The sequence below is a fragment of the Chelon labrosus genome (genome assembly GCF_963514085.1).
Source record: "Chelon labrosus genome assembly, chromosome: 4".
Taxonomy (NCBI): Eukaryota; Metazoa; Chordata; class Actinopteri; order Mugiliformes; family Mugilidae; genus Chelon; species Chelon labrosus.
In genome coordinates this window covers 23558419-23570460 of record NC_140340.1, presented here as the reverse complement: position 1 = coordinate 23570460, position 12042 = coordinate 23558419, and the positions used below count along the sequence as shown (strand labels likewise).

At 40.3% G+C, this 12042-nt stretch overlaps 1 protein-coding gene across 1 annotated transcript in view; it reads left to right on the top strand.

Annotated features, from left to right (window-relative positions):
- Positions 1 to 12042, top strand: part of ptprt (protein tyrosine phosphatase receptor type T) — a 336883-nt gene that overhangs the window by 91182 nt on the left and 233659 nt on the right. The window lies entirely within an intron of this gene.

Below are 12042 nucleotides of genomic sequence, written 5' to 3'. Positions count from 1 at the left end.
TGTGATTTAGCGTCCCACTCCTCCATCCTATGGTTCATGTGAACGACAGGAAGCACAGTGCTGTCCTGCTGAGAAAGATATTGATGTACTGAGGAGGTTGGATAATATTGTTGTAAAGCCTTTGATAGAATTATAGCATCACTGCTATCCGTTGTTGTCAGACATAATTACATTCCTTTACCCCTCCCAGTCTCCTGTCTACTTCTGTTCCACTCTGTATTTTGAATTCTTCCTTTACGACCACCTGAGTTTCCACTGTCAACTTCTGGGATTCATCGATTTTAGGATAAAGTAGAAATAATCATTCAGTTCTCTCAGCGGTAACCTGTAATGCTTAGTTTTAATAGCAAAACAAGTATACTAAAGTGCACCAAGCCCACAATTCAACATAGTGTTTACTAATAGGTTTACCTGGGCTTTTTACTACTCAGTCCACGGGTTGAAAGCAGTGGTATTCACAACTTCGTGAGTGAACACTTTCGGAAACACACAGTTCAGTTGTGTATTGTGACGTGTTTGCTGGCATTTCTAGAAACTGTTGATATTGTTAACTTGCTAAAATGTTAGCCTCTGTGGTTTCTAGATGCCAACACTTCCCAAGCAGCCAAGTCTCTAAAACTTACTGCTGATGTTACAACTTGAACAGCAAGCATTTTATTTGCTTAAATGTCATGACCACAAGCTCCCATGTTCCATTTGAAGGCAGCATATACAACATATTTACCACTGTGCTGACTATAACTCAATATAGTTTGTGCAAATGAGTTATAGCTGAGCCCACTATTGTCTAACATAGTGTGCTGAAGTGCTAGCACTAAGTTGTTGAACCCATTTATGCACACGTTTGTCAGAGAAGCAGTTACGCAGTAGAGTTAGCTCGTTAACGCTCAAAGCAACAACTCAAGTTGGCTCAAATGTTATTTGTTAGCTAACTGCTGCTGTTCAGCATAATTGTGAGTTAGCACATGTTGGCAAACGTTAGCAGTAAGGCATTAGCACCTTGTTAGTACTTTATCTCTTGTCTCTCAAATAGTATATTGTGTAAATGTAACTTATGGTGATAGCTAAAGTGTTAGCATGCTGCTGCGCTTTCTCTTAAAATTCTGTAGCCTACACTAAAAACCTAGCACTCTTATGCTAAACAATTAGCCTCTGTGGTATCTAGATGCTAAGACTTGCCAAGCAGTGGCATTCTCATAATTAACCGCTAATGTTACCGCTTGGATGGCTTTTTATGTACACAACTTGTAACTGCAAACTTAGGAGTTCCATTTGAAGGCAGCTAACATAACATTGTGTTTACTTATCACTATAGTTTGTGCTTATGAATTTTTGCTGAATTGCTTGACATATTATGCAAAAATGCTAATAATTAGTCAAAAGCTTACATGCCAATGTTTAGCAGAGTTATACAGGAGTGTTAGCACTGTGCTAGCTTGTTATCATTTAAAGCGACTATTCAAGTTTGCTTATATGTTAATGTATTAGCTAACTGGGCCTTCTGTTCAACTTGTGTGTTAGCACGTGTTAGCACCAACAGCTGATATAGTTTATATTTCTACTGTATTTTTCACCTGTTGGCATTTGCAATTGTTTTTGTAGATTTATTTATTGATTTTATACTTAGACTTTATATTGTTTGGCATTCATTATGGACAGAAAGGAAGAATTTCATTGTAGGCTACATGGAAATATGTTACACATACAGTTAGCAGATAAAACAGCCAGCTCACAAACTTTGTATTCTCTTTTTAAGTGTGCTAGACCAAGGCACTGAAGCCCTACAGTATGTGCTCAGTCTCCGTAAAGCTAAGTTTATGCTTGGTTGCGTGACATTCTCCGGGGCTGTCTTTTGACAACATCTTGTGTTGCAGCCCGGCCAAAATGTATACCTTGGGAAAAGAGCCTGAAACTGTGATTTTGTGGAGTTTTTGATGTAAAATACACTGCAAGTCCACATCACCTTTTTTTTTACGGTTATTTATTGCATTTGCAGTTCCTTTTAAGGATAACATTTTTCCACTTAAATTTAAATTGGAAGTTGGATATGCATTTTCCCAAACCCACCTCTCTACCCCAAAATATTTAGTGAGATTAGTTTATTTTTATTTCTATTAAACATAAAAAATATAATCATATGGTGCAAGGGGAATTGAACCGCATTTGTTTTTTAATGGAATTTAAATTGCATCACTGAAATGCGTTTCAATGCAGACGCGTGGCGTCCTAAATTATGTTCTCAATGCATTTTTGGTTTGAATTATGCTGTTAACCTTATTTGGTGTGAAGGATGTTTTAATCTGAAGGGAGGCTGAAGTGTGTACGTGTGTGTGCTTGTGTGTATGTGTGAGCGTGTGCTGTTTTTATTAGATGATGGTCCAGGGACTGAAACTGTCATTACCATCTGTTAGCAGAACACACGGGCTGCACTCCTGAGAATGTCCAAGTGTGTGCGTTGCTGAAATGGGTCTTTTTTGCTTGAATGTGTTTCTGTGTGTGTGAGTGCGTGTGCATGTAAGAGAGAGAGAGAGAGAGTATATGCAAAGCTCAGGTGCTGTCAGCCATGCATTGTGCCAGGGGAATAATCCATGCCAACATGGTGAACAAGAGAGAATGGAAAAATTAAACACACGCGCACGCATGAACACACCTCCCCAAAGCCTTGTGCGTGCAACGTGTGTTCCTAAATTTGTGTAATTGTGTCATTGTCCTTGATTCGTACATTAGTATTTGTGAGTTTCCCATTCTATTCATTCATGTGTGATGGGATCATCCTTGTGTGGCTTAATCTGTCTCTGGGTGTGTGTATCTGCATGCCTTTTCATTTGCGTTTTCACATGTGAGGTGTCATGATTATTGTGTGCTCAAATTAATTTGTGCTACTATGTGTGCGATTGTGCGTTCTCCCAGGCCACTAAGTGAAATCAGGGTTAATTAGAGTGTTGTTCAGCCAGGTGTGACCAGGGAAATCTGGCGAGGGACACTTCTCATATGACAGTGGCCTGCTTGTGCACTCTGTATGTCTGTGTCCCATACGTGCTCATCCATGCATATTAACCTTCTGACACGATACTGCTGGCCAGCTGAACAGACGATGACTTTCTCTGTTGACTAAAGAAAAAAGACAGCTTAAATTAAATGCTGTCAGTCAAATTAGTAACTCTCCGGTGGCGTTTTATTTAAATGTAGAGTCTAATGGCTTCAATTTGCAACAGAGTCATTCGTTTTTTAAGCAATAGACGGCAGCTTATCATCGGAAACCATTAAGTGAAGCATCATTCACCAGAATTTCAAATAATTCTGGTCACAGGTTTTTGTTTGTAGAAAATGGGACAAAACTGGGAGAAAAATGGTGCAATTTCTTAATGCTTCTGGGTCAGACTCCAGTTCACATTGCCTGTCTGCCCCTCTGGTTTCCATAATACCACTGGGGGCACCAAAGTGCACATTCTACATGTTCTTCATATTAGATTGCCTTTCTCCACTTTATTTTTCTGATCCCATCTGTGACGAGGCCTTCTTCTGGAGGATCAGAAAGACCGGCGGGAAAAGAGAAATAAAGTCAAAAAACTGAATCCTTTATGGTTTTCTAAGCATAATGTGAAACTTCGCACCTCGCATATCTGCATTATTGCATCTCCCTAATTCTTCATATCTCCCTTTATTCACACCTCTGCCTTTCTTTACACCTCTCTTTAAACTAATGTAATATACTGAAGCATGCAGTGACAGTGATTTGTTGTCGACACAACCTCCTCCCTCCTACCCCTTTAAAAGCACACACTACATATTTGCATTAAAGGCATCAGCAGATATCACCACGGCACTAAATTGGAACCATGATAATTATTGGTATATAATTACAAGCTGCAGAAAGGGAAAGCGTATAAAACACAAGAAATATGCTAAGAAAAGCATCGGATTTAGTCAGACAATGACCAAGTGACAATTGCAGTGAGGAATTCATGCTCATGCTGACATACACATGTTGTCCCGTGTGATTTGGCATTAATCACTACTCAAAAAACCTACACATACACAAATAACTACTTAAAAACATTTGCACAAATATGCACACACACACAGATTTTTTTTTCCCCCCCCTGCTCCCGTGTGTTTCTCATTTGTATGGCTCTTGTAGAACAGATGCAGTCAAAGCCCCAGGGCAACAAGGTCTCAACCATACCCCCGGCTGTGCTTGTGATGGTGAGTGTGTGTGTGTGTGGCACAGAGTGTGCAAGCCTGCATGCTGACATATCTGTGTCTGAGGGAGACTGAATGCAGGCTGAATTTGAGTTGTGTATGAGCATTTGGGCATCTGTATGTGTGTGTTCTGTCTGTCAGAGATAAGACTCAGTGGGGCGTAGCAGAGATCCAGGAGAGCCACTGTCAGCCAGTGCCCTGTGGACACCATGCGGAGTGTGTGTATGTGTGTGTGTTGTCTGCAAGTTCCCCAGGATTACTGCTACATTTTTAAGTCTCTCAGGGTGGTCATAAAGCTGATTGTAGTCCAAGAATTAGACCCAGCAGCGCCACCACAGTGTGTAAGTGTCTGTGGGTGTGAGTCTGCATGTGTGTTTGTGTGTGTCCACGGAGCTTTCTGTTGCCCAAAGCTCATTCCCGACATCTTCCGTGTGTCTGTTCCCTGATAAGGAAATCAATAGAGAGTGGACAGCTCAGCTGTACGTGTCAGATCTCCAGAAACCCACTGACACTCTGAACTCCCACTGGGTGTGAACACAACACAACCTTCAGTTTATAAAAATAACCGCTTGAAAAGTGCGGTTGACTGCCAAGAGAGGAGTTTTATTCCAAAATGAGATGTCAAACATTTGAAAAGGCACACACACAGAATGTCAAACAATCACAGAAAAAGTCAGTTACTTCTTCCAGGCAGACGGCTGTTATAGCATAATACTGAAATAAATGATGCCATGTTCTTAAAGACTTAAGTTATCTGAAAGTATTCTCTGGTATTCAAATAATCGCAGAGTTGAGATGGATTACGCCCCGAGCTGTTTGGGGGGCCTTTAATGTGAAACATCTGCAGGAAGTCTTGAGTGCTCTCAAGGAACTAGCCAATTCTCCTTCCACTGTCAGTTTCTGGACTTTATTAGTTTTTGGATAAAAAATATATATCAGTTTGTGTGAAAACAGTCTTGTCATACTTCGCTTTAACAACCAAATAAGTATACTAAAGTGCACCAAGCTCACAATATAGATAGACAATATAGTTGTAGTTAAAATAGTGTTGTTGAAATGTACATTGTAAGAAATAGTATCAAGAGCAAACACAAACACAAACACAAGAAGACTTTTCCTAAAATGAAATAATACAAACAATGAAGCCTTTATTGTGAATGAAGCATGTCTTTAATATAACAACATAAAGCCATGTCACTATATCAAATGTACCTTCTTTTTTTAAAGGATGTTTGAGAATACTTTACACATATTTGGGAGTGAAACTTTATAATCGAATGACTGCAGACTTAAATATGTTTGGCTCTACATCTAAACCTAAAAAGAAAGTACTGCTACCTGCTAAAACTCCACTTGAACTAATTTACAACTGATAGTTCTTCAGTACTGAAATAGCACACCAGTTAGTAGAACATGGATTAAAGAGGTGTTATGTTTTTTTTTGACACAATATACCTGCGGAAAGAAAATAAATTGTGCAAATCATTAAAAAATATGCAAGCCGAGAAAATAAATAAGTAAAATGTTCACAGTCGTACGAGTTTTGTAAAGATTTGCTCCCTAAGGAGAAGACATGAAAAGTTTGTTTATTTGCCTGTATCAGAGAGTGTGTGTGTCCATGAATGCATGTGTGTGTGTGTGAAAAGAGGAGAGGAGCATGAACACTCAGCCTGCCTCTTTAACCAGGCCCTTAGGGCCTGCCTTAGGGGAAGTGTGTGTGTGTGTGTGTGTGTGTGTGTGTTGGGTTTGCTGGGTGGTTTGTCGTGATGTTGGTACTCCATGTCCATTGCTCTTTCATGTGCATCAGCCTATGTTTCTGCGTCTGAGAGAGTGGACACTTCACACAGAATTTCTGAGCAGAAATATAAGTAATGCATGAACAGGTATGCTGAGTAAAGGAGGGGGAGGACTGGGGTGAGAAATGAAAGAATATGGAATACAGGAAGTAGGAAGAGGGTCAGACAGAAGTGAGGGAAACATGGAGAGGCTGCGGTGAAGGGGTGAAAAGTTGAAACCAAAGGCAGGGCAGCAAGAGATGAGAGGGAGAGAATACAGACAGGCTAAAAATGTACAAAATACAGTGAAGGAGGAAGATATGAAGACATTTTGAAACAAGATTGGAAAAAAAAAAAGATTAATATATTTGTAGTGTACAATGACACCAGAAGAAGACAGAGAAGAAGAGAGAAGCAAAGCAGAGAAGTAGCCGAAAGCTGACAGGTTCAATCCCATCAGGTGCCTTTCTGTCACTGTGCACATCATGTTGAACCCAAGTCCGCTCCCTCGATGAAGGTTCACATGGATAAGAGCAGCTTGACGCCAAACAAATGTCGGAACGAGGAGGAGAGATGTGTCCACCACCACTGCCCCGCTGCTTTGCGTCTGTGAAGCTGACAGATTATAGACTAATTCTCATTTCACTAAAAAGTGTTTCGGTGACACTAAGTTGATCCGTGTCTCTTTTGGGCTCTTTCTTGGCGTTGTTCCTCCATTTCCCTCGGCTACTCCCAGCTTCCCTGTCTGCCCTTGCAGTTCTCTCTGACACTTTTATCCTCAGCGGCTTACATTAAGCGAGCAGGTGGAAGTTTACTGTCTTTCTTGTGGACATTTTGACGTGACCAAGGGAGTTACGTGACACAAATTTGTGGAAATAAGCTGAATTTGTTTTCACGCTCATAGTTGGGATTAGATACTGCTGTTTTGAACCACTCATCTGTTTATTGGCCATGTTGACAGTATTAAGTGAAACCCAATTGGTATTCTTATCAAAAAGCGTTTAGAATAGGTTCTTGCAGAGGTTCATCCAAGTAGCTTCTTTAGTTCTAAACGACGGGTGGGGGTGGGGGTTTAAATAGGCACATCTATGGGGGTGTTTGCCAACAGAAACTTGCTTGACTAGTGTCTGTTAACTACTAGAAACTTACCTGTCATTGGAGGAGACTGTTTGACCCTGTCCTCTTTCTCCAAAGAGGCTTTAGTCTCAAGGTGTGAATGGGGGTGAAACTTCTTGGGGATGTCTTCCTTTACTCCTCTTTCAAACCACCTGTCTTCTCTGGCTGAAATGTGGGACGTTGTTGTCTTCAAAGGAGTGTCCTTTGTCCTTCAGGTGTAGGTGGACCACCGAGCATTGGTATTCTCGTAACCTGGTCACATAGCAAGAATTAAATGTATGTGCCGGTGCCACAAGCAGCGATCAATCGCTCCATTCTCGTCAAATTCCAAATCAAACCTGCTGGCTTCAGTGACAAAGCATTCCTTTAGCTGTTTAAAGACTTTCTTTGACGAAGCGTAGACTTGCAGGGTTGATCTGCAGTGTTATTTATTTTTTTCTCTGTGCAGAAGTGGACTCAGATGGCTTGGAGTGCAGATTGAGTGTGGGTCTGGGTGTGTGCATGCGTGTGTGTTAAAGACGTCTGTGTGTTTATGTGTGTGTTGTCACATGTCTGTTTTTTTTTTTTTTTCTGTTTTTGTGTGCCTGTGTGTATTATTCTGCTTTTGTGCTTTGGAGTGTGCATATGTGTGTAAAGAGGTAGCAGGTGTCTGCCACACTCTGTTTGCTGTGAGGAGTGGGGAATCAGATCCTATTTCCATGGCTTCCTCTTGAGTGTAAAATACTCTCAACTCTCAATTTTCGTTCTTTCGTTCTTTCTTTCTTTCTTGTATGAGTGTGTGTGTACTTGTATTATTAATGTTGTGGGGACATAGATGTGTTTACAAGTCTCAGAGTAGAGGAAAAGGCAATTCTTTAAGTCAATACATTTAAATTTAGGTTAGTCAAGTGGTGAGTGGTTATAGTGGGGGAAGGTCTCCTGGTATTGAATGCAAGTCAGTGTAATTTCCTCTGAAGTGACAAAAACTCAACGTGTGTGTGTGGGGAAAGGAAACAAGTGCTGGATTCATTACACCAAGTAACAGGCCGAAGGGAGTATGGAGTGTGTTACTCACGGGTGTATGCACACACACTTAGCGCTCTGAAAGGACTCAATCTGCAGGACTACGTGTTGAATAAGAATCGGTAGCACCTGTGAGCTGCTAAATAACAATGAGAGATTACGGAGGGCAGGTCACAGTGAACTCTGATTATGGGACTGTAGCACAGGTTTAAATTTATGCTAAGCTAAAACGCTTCTGAAAATGCGGCAGCAAGAAGTACTCAGTCTGTGTGGCCACATGAAGCATTCAAGTACAGTACTGAATGTAGGCCATGTGTGTTCTAGAAGTGAAAAGCTGAGAAAACTGCACTGCATCAGCGGGTTGCGTCCCTATATCATAAACAATTGTGCGTTAGGAACAAACATCTATTAAATTTGCAGCACACAGGTCTATAGAGGGTTTTAAGGTTTCTTGTGTCATACAGTAGTTCTGAAATTGGTGCTTTTTTAAATTCTCTTTCAGCCAAACAGTTTTGTTTTTGTAACTTTTTCAATTAACCTGATGTCCTTACTTTTCTAAACCGTTTATTTATTAAAGTGTCTGCTGATGTTACTTTCACATGACTAGCTCTGTTCTCATTTTTTTTAGATTATGTGAAAAAGTGTTGCCTAAAATTAGAGATAAGAGGTGACACCAACTCTTCACCCCAATAACTCTGAAAATTGCACACATAAGTGTAGACCTTTTTTCTAATTTGTAACTAAAGTTGCTGATTGACAACATGGCTGCACTTTCCAGACCGGGTGCTTTGCATTCTAGAAATATCAAACGGTGAACTTTAGATTCACATACAGAGTCATTTCAAAATGAAACGTGTCCGATATAATTTTGTTCCGCTAAAATACACGTCGCTTATCATTAACTGTTGATGAGCTGGCTTCATCGTGTCATATCTGCATCGCACTGATCGGTGTATGTGCTGCTTATCTGCTCTTTGTGAGATGAACTGCTCAAGTTCAAGGAGCTGCGAAATGGACCTGGAATGTATTACTGATAAGACAGCGACATACGGAGAGATTAAGTGAGAAAATATAGGGGGAAAAAAACTCATTATGTAGAGAGACCCGAGAGCAAAATTGTGTGTTTGAAGCAATAAAATGCTCCCTGGCTCGTGATGTACAGAAATTAATACCTTGGCAAAAAAAATGTAGAGGCTATTAAAATCCTCCCACACTATATACAGGGACTTTCAAACTCCATTACTGTTTTTCTTCAATTTGCCCAGCTTCAGTTTAAGGAGGGTTGCAATTTATTACAATTTATTAACATTGGTAGAGACAGGATTGCACTTACCTGCTGAGATCCTTCAACAGGATGACACTGAAGCAGTATTATGAGGAACTGGTGTTATCCTTTAGATCAAGGGTGTCCAAACTACGGGCAGCAATCCAACTGTGGCCATTTTTAATTGGCCCACACATGGAGCTTGCACTTGACTGTAGTCTACTATTTAGTTTTACCTGTAGGAGGCGCTATACTTTTGAATGGTGCAGCTTCTTCATGAAACAAGATCCATCAAAGAAGACTTTTGCCGCAGGTGACCACAAATGGAAGAACCAAAGTAAACCAAGATAGTAAGTGAGTGCAGAAATTTTGAGAAACGTTGGAAAACGAGGAGAAGTGTGTCTGTTTGATATGAAATTAAAGTGTTGTAAGTACAATGTATAATGTACAATGACACTATGAAACTAAACTTCAGACCATCACTGGTGTCCAAAGAGATAAAGTTCAGCAAATGGCAGCTACTCTGAAGCTCTACAACAGTTTTTTTGTTTGTTTTTTGAATGCTAACAAAACACAGGAAAAAACAGCCAGTTCCGAGGTTCTCAACTCATTGCCCAACACGAGAAGCCTTTCTCTGATGGTGACTTCATTAAAAAGTGCCTCACTAAAGTCATACGTTTAATGTTCCTGGACAAAAAGGCGGCATTCAACAACCTTAGCATGTCTACAAACACACTTGCTGATGTGATGAGATGAGAACACAGATCCCATAGACATCACCACCTATCTTTTTATCTGGAAGTTGACTATAACTGACTTTACATACCAGAAAAGGAGACTGAAAACCAAAATGACCTACAGCTATCTCTGTGATGTCCTTCACATCTCTTCAGTCCAAAGCATCACTGTTCCCACTGAGTACAACAAGGAGTTAAAAGTATATTCTAAAGCATTCAGGTGTTAATAAGTCCAGTTACTTATTCACATCAAGTATATGTTCGTATATTTTTCCGTATGTGGCCCTCAGTGAAAACATTTTGGACACCCCAGCTCTTGATGATCAGTAAAACTGTCCTAACAAAATATTATACAAAAATTACGTTGCTTTTCAGTCCAGAAAATGTATGAATGAGATCAGCATGTAATATAACAAAAGTAATGAAAGCCCGAAGATAGAGAGAGAAGCAGTTCATGGAGAAATGGGCAAAGGAGTAGATTCTTCCCCTTCGGTTTTTCTCTGTTATCATCTTCACTATCATTACTCTCTCTCCCTTGCTCCACTCCTGAAATGGGAGAAAAACTGATTTTGGCAGAGCGATTGTCATTTTCGGTGCAACTGATTTTTCCATCTTTTCCGCCACCCGGGTGATATCTTTTCTCTCCTCTGGTGGACTGAGGCCTCCTATCTGTCTCTCTATCACTCCCTCTCTTTCTATTTCTCTCTCTCTCTCTCTCTCTCTCTCTCTCTCTCTCTCTTTGATATTATTTTTGGATTTGCTACAAACACACATGTAAAGAGAAATACACACACATACACACTGGGAGGAAAAAACTAATATTACCAACAACACAGCTATTACTTCTAAATCCTCCCCTTTTATCTTCCTTTCTTAATTTTTTTTTTTTAACCTCATCCTCCTCTGTGTGTGTGTGTGTGTGTGTGTGTGTGTGTGTGCGTCATACATTCACTATCAGGAGAGACAGATTATGAAATAAAATGAGACCCATTTAAATTGGATAGCAGAAACTTCATAGCCATTCACTTTTATTTGATCATCTGCTGTATTGGTCGTTCCCCTTCCTCTATTGAAATGCTGTCATTTCTCTCTCTTCCTTGGCTTTCCACACTATTCTTTACATGTGGACTTCACATTATACCATCAGTTCAGGGGGATTGTAAGGTTTCAGAGACAGTGTGTATGGGTGTTGAGGTCAGTCAGAAATCCTAATGGCCGAGGTATGCTCATGACCATAGGGTTAGGATGCTCACTGTGAACAACAACACACATTTTGCTTCCATCCATTTCATTCCTACTTTTCTGTCCCTACCAGCTCTCCTTTTCCCCCATTAACTAAAAGCATTAATGCAAAAATAACGATGATAATAAGACCAAATCTCTGATGATGGGCGGCACTGACACGTCACAGGACCCAGAACCAAGAGCGGTCTGGGTTTCAACATGACGGGTGACTGGGGTATGCGTGCTCTGTGCCTGTGTGGGTTTTCTCTTGGTGGGTTTTCTCTCAGATTCCAAAGACATGCATGTTAGATAGATAACAAATGAGGATGATGGTGTATCCCAGGGATCCATTTTGGGCCCTGTGCTATTTTGCTCTACATTGTCAGATAAATACAAGTAGAACATAAAGTAACTGTTAAAGTGGTGTTCCACAGACACAGCCATACTGATGAATTATACGGGTTGTAATATTGGGCATGTTAGAGAATGCAACAGTCCTATGTAAAGTTGTCATTAGAAACTATGTGTTGATTCATTTTTGGCCAGCGCTAGACATTGTGTTCCTTATAAATGTGTTTTGTTTCTTCTAGCTGATTTTGTTTTTTTCTTTTATGACACAACACAGTTTTGCCTAAATTACTTTCTATCTCAGAATCTCCTTTACTTGATGATGATGATTGCAGATACGAAGCAGTTGTGTGGCCTCCAGAAACAGGGCCAT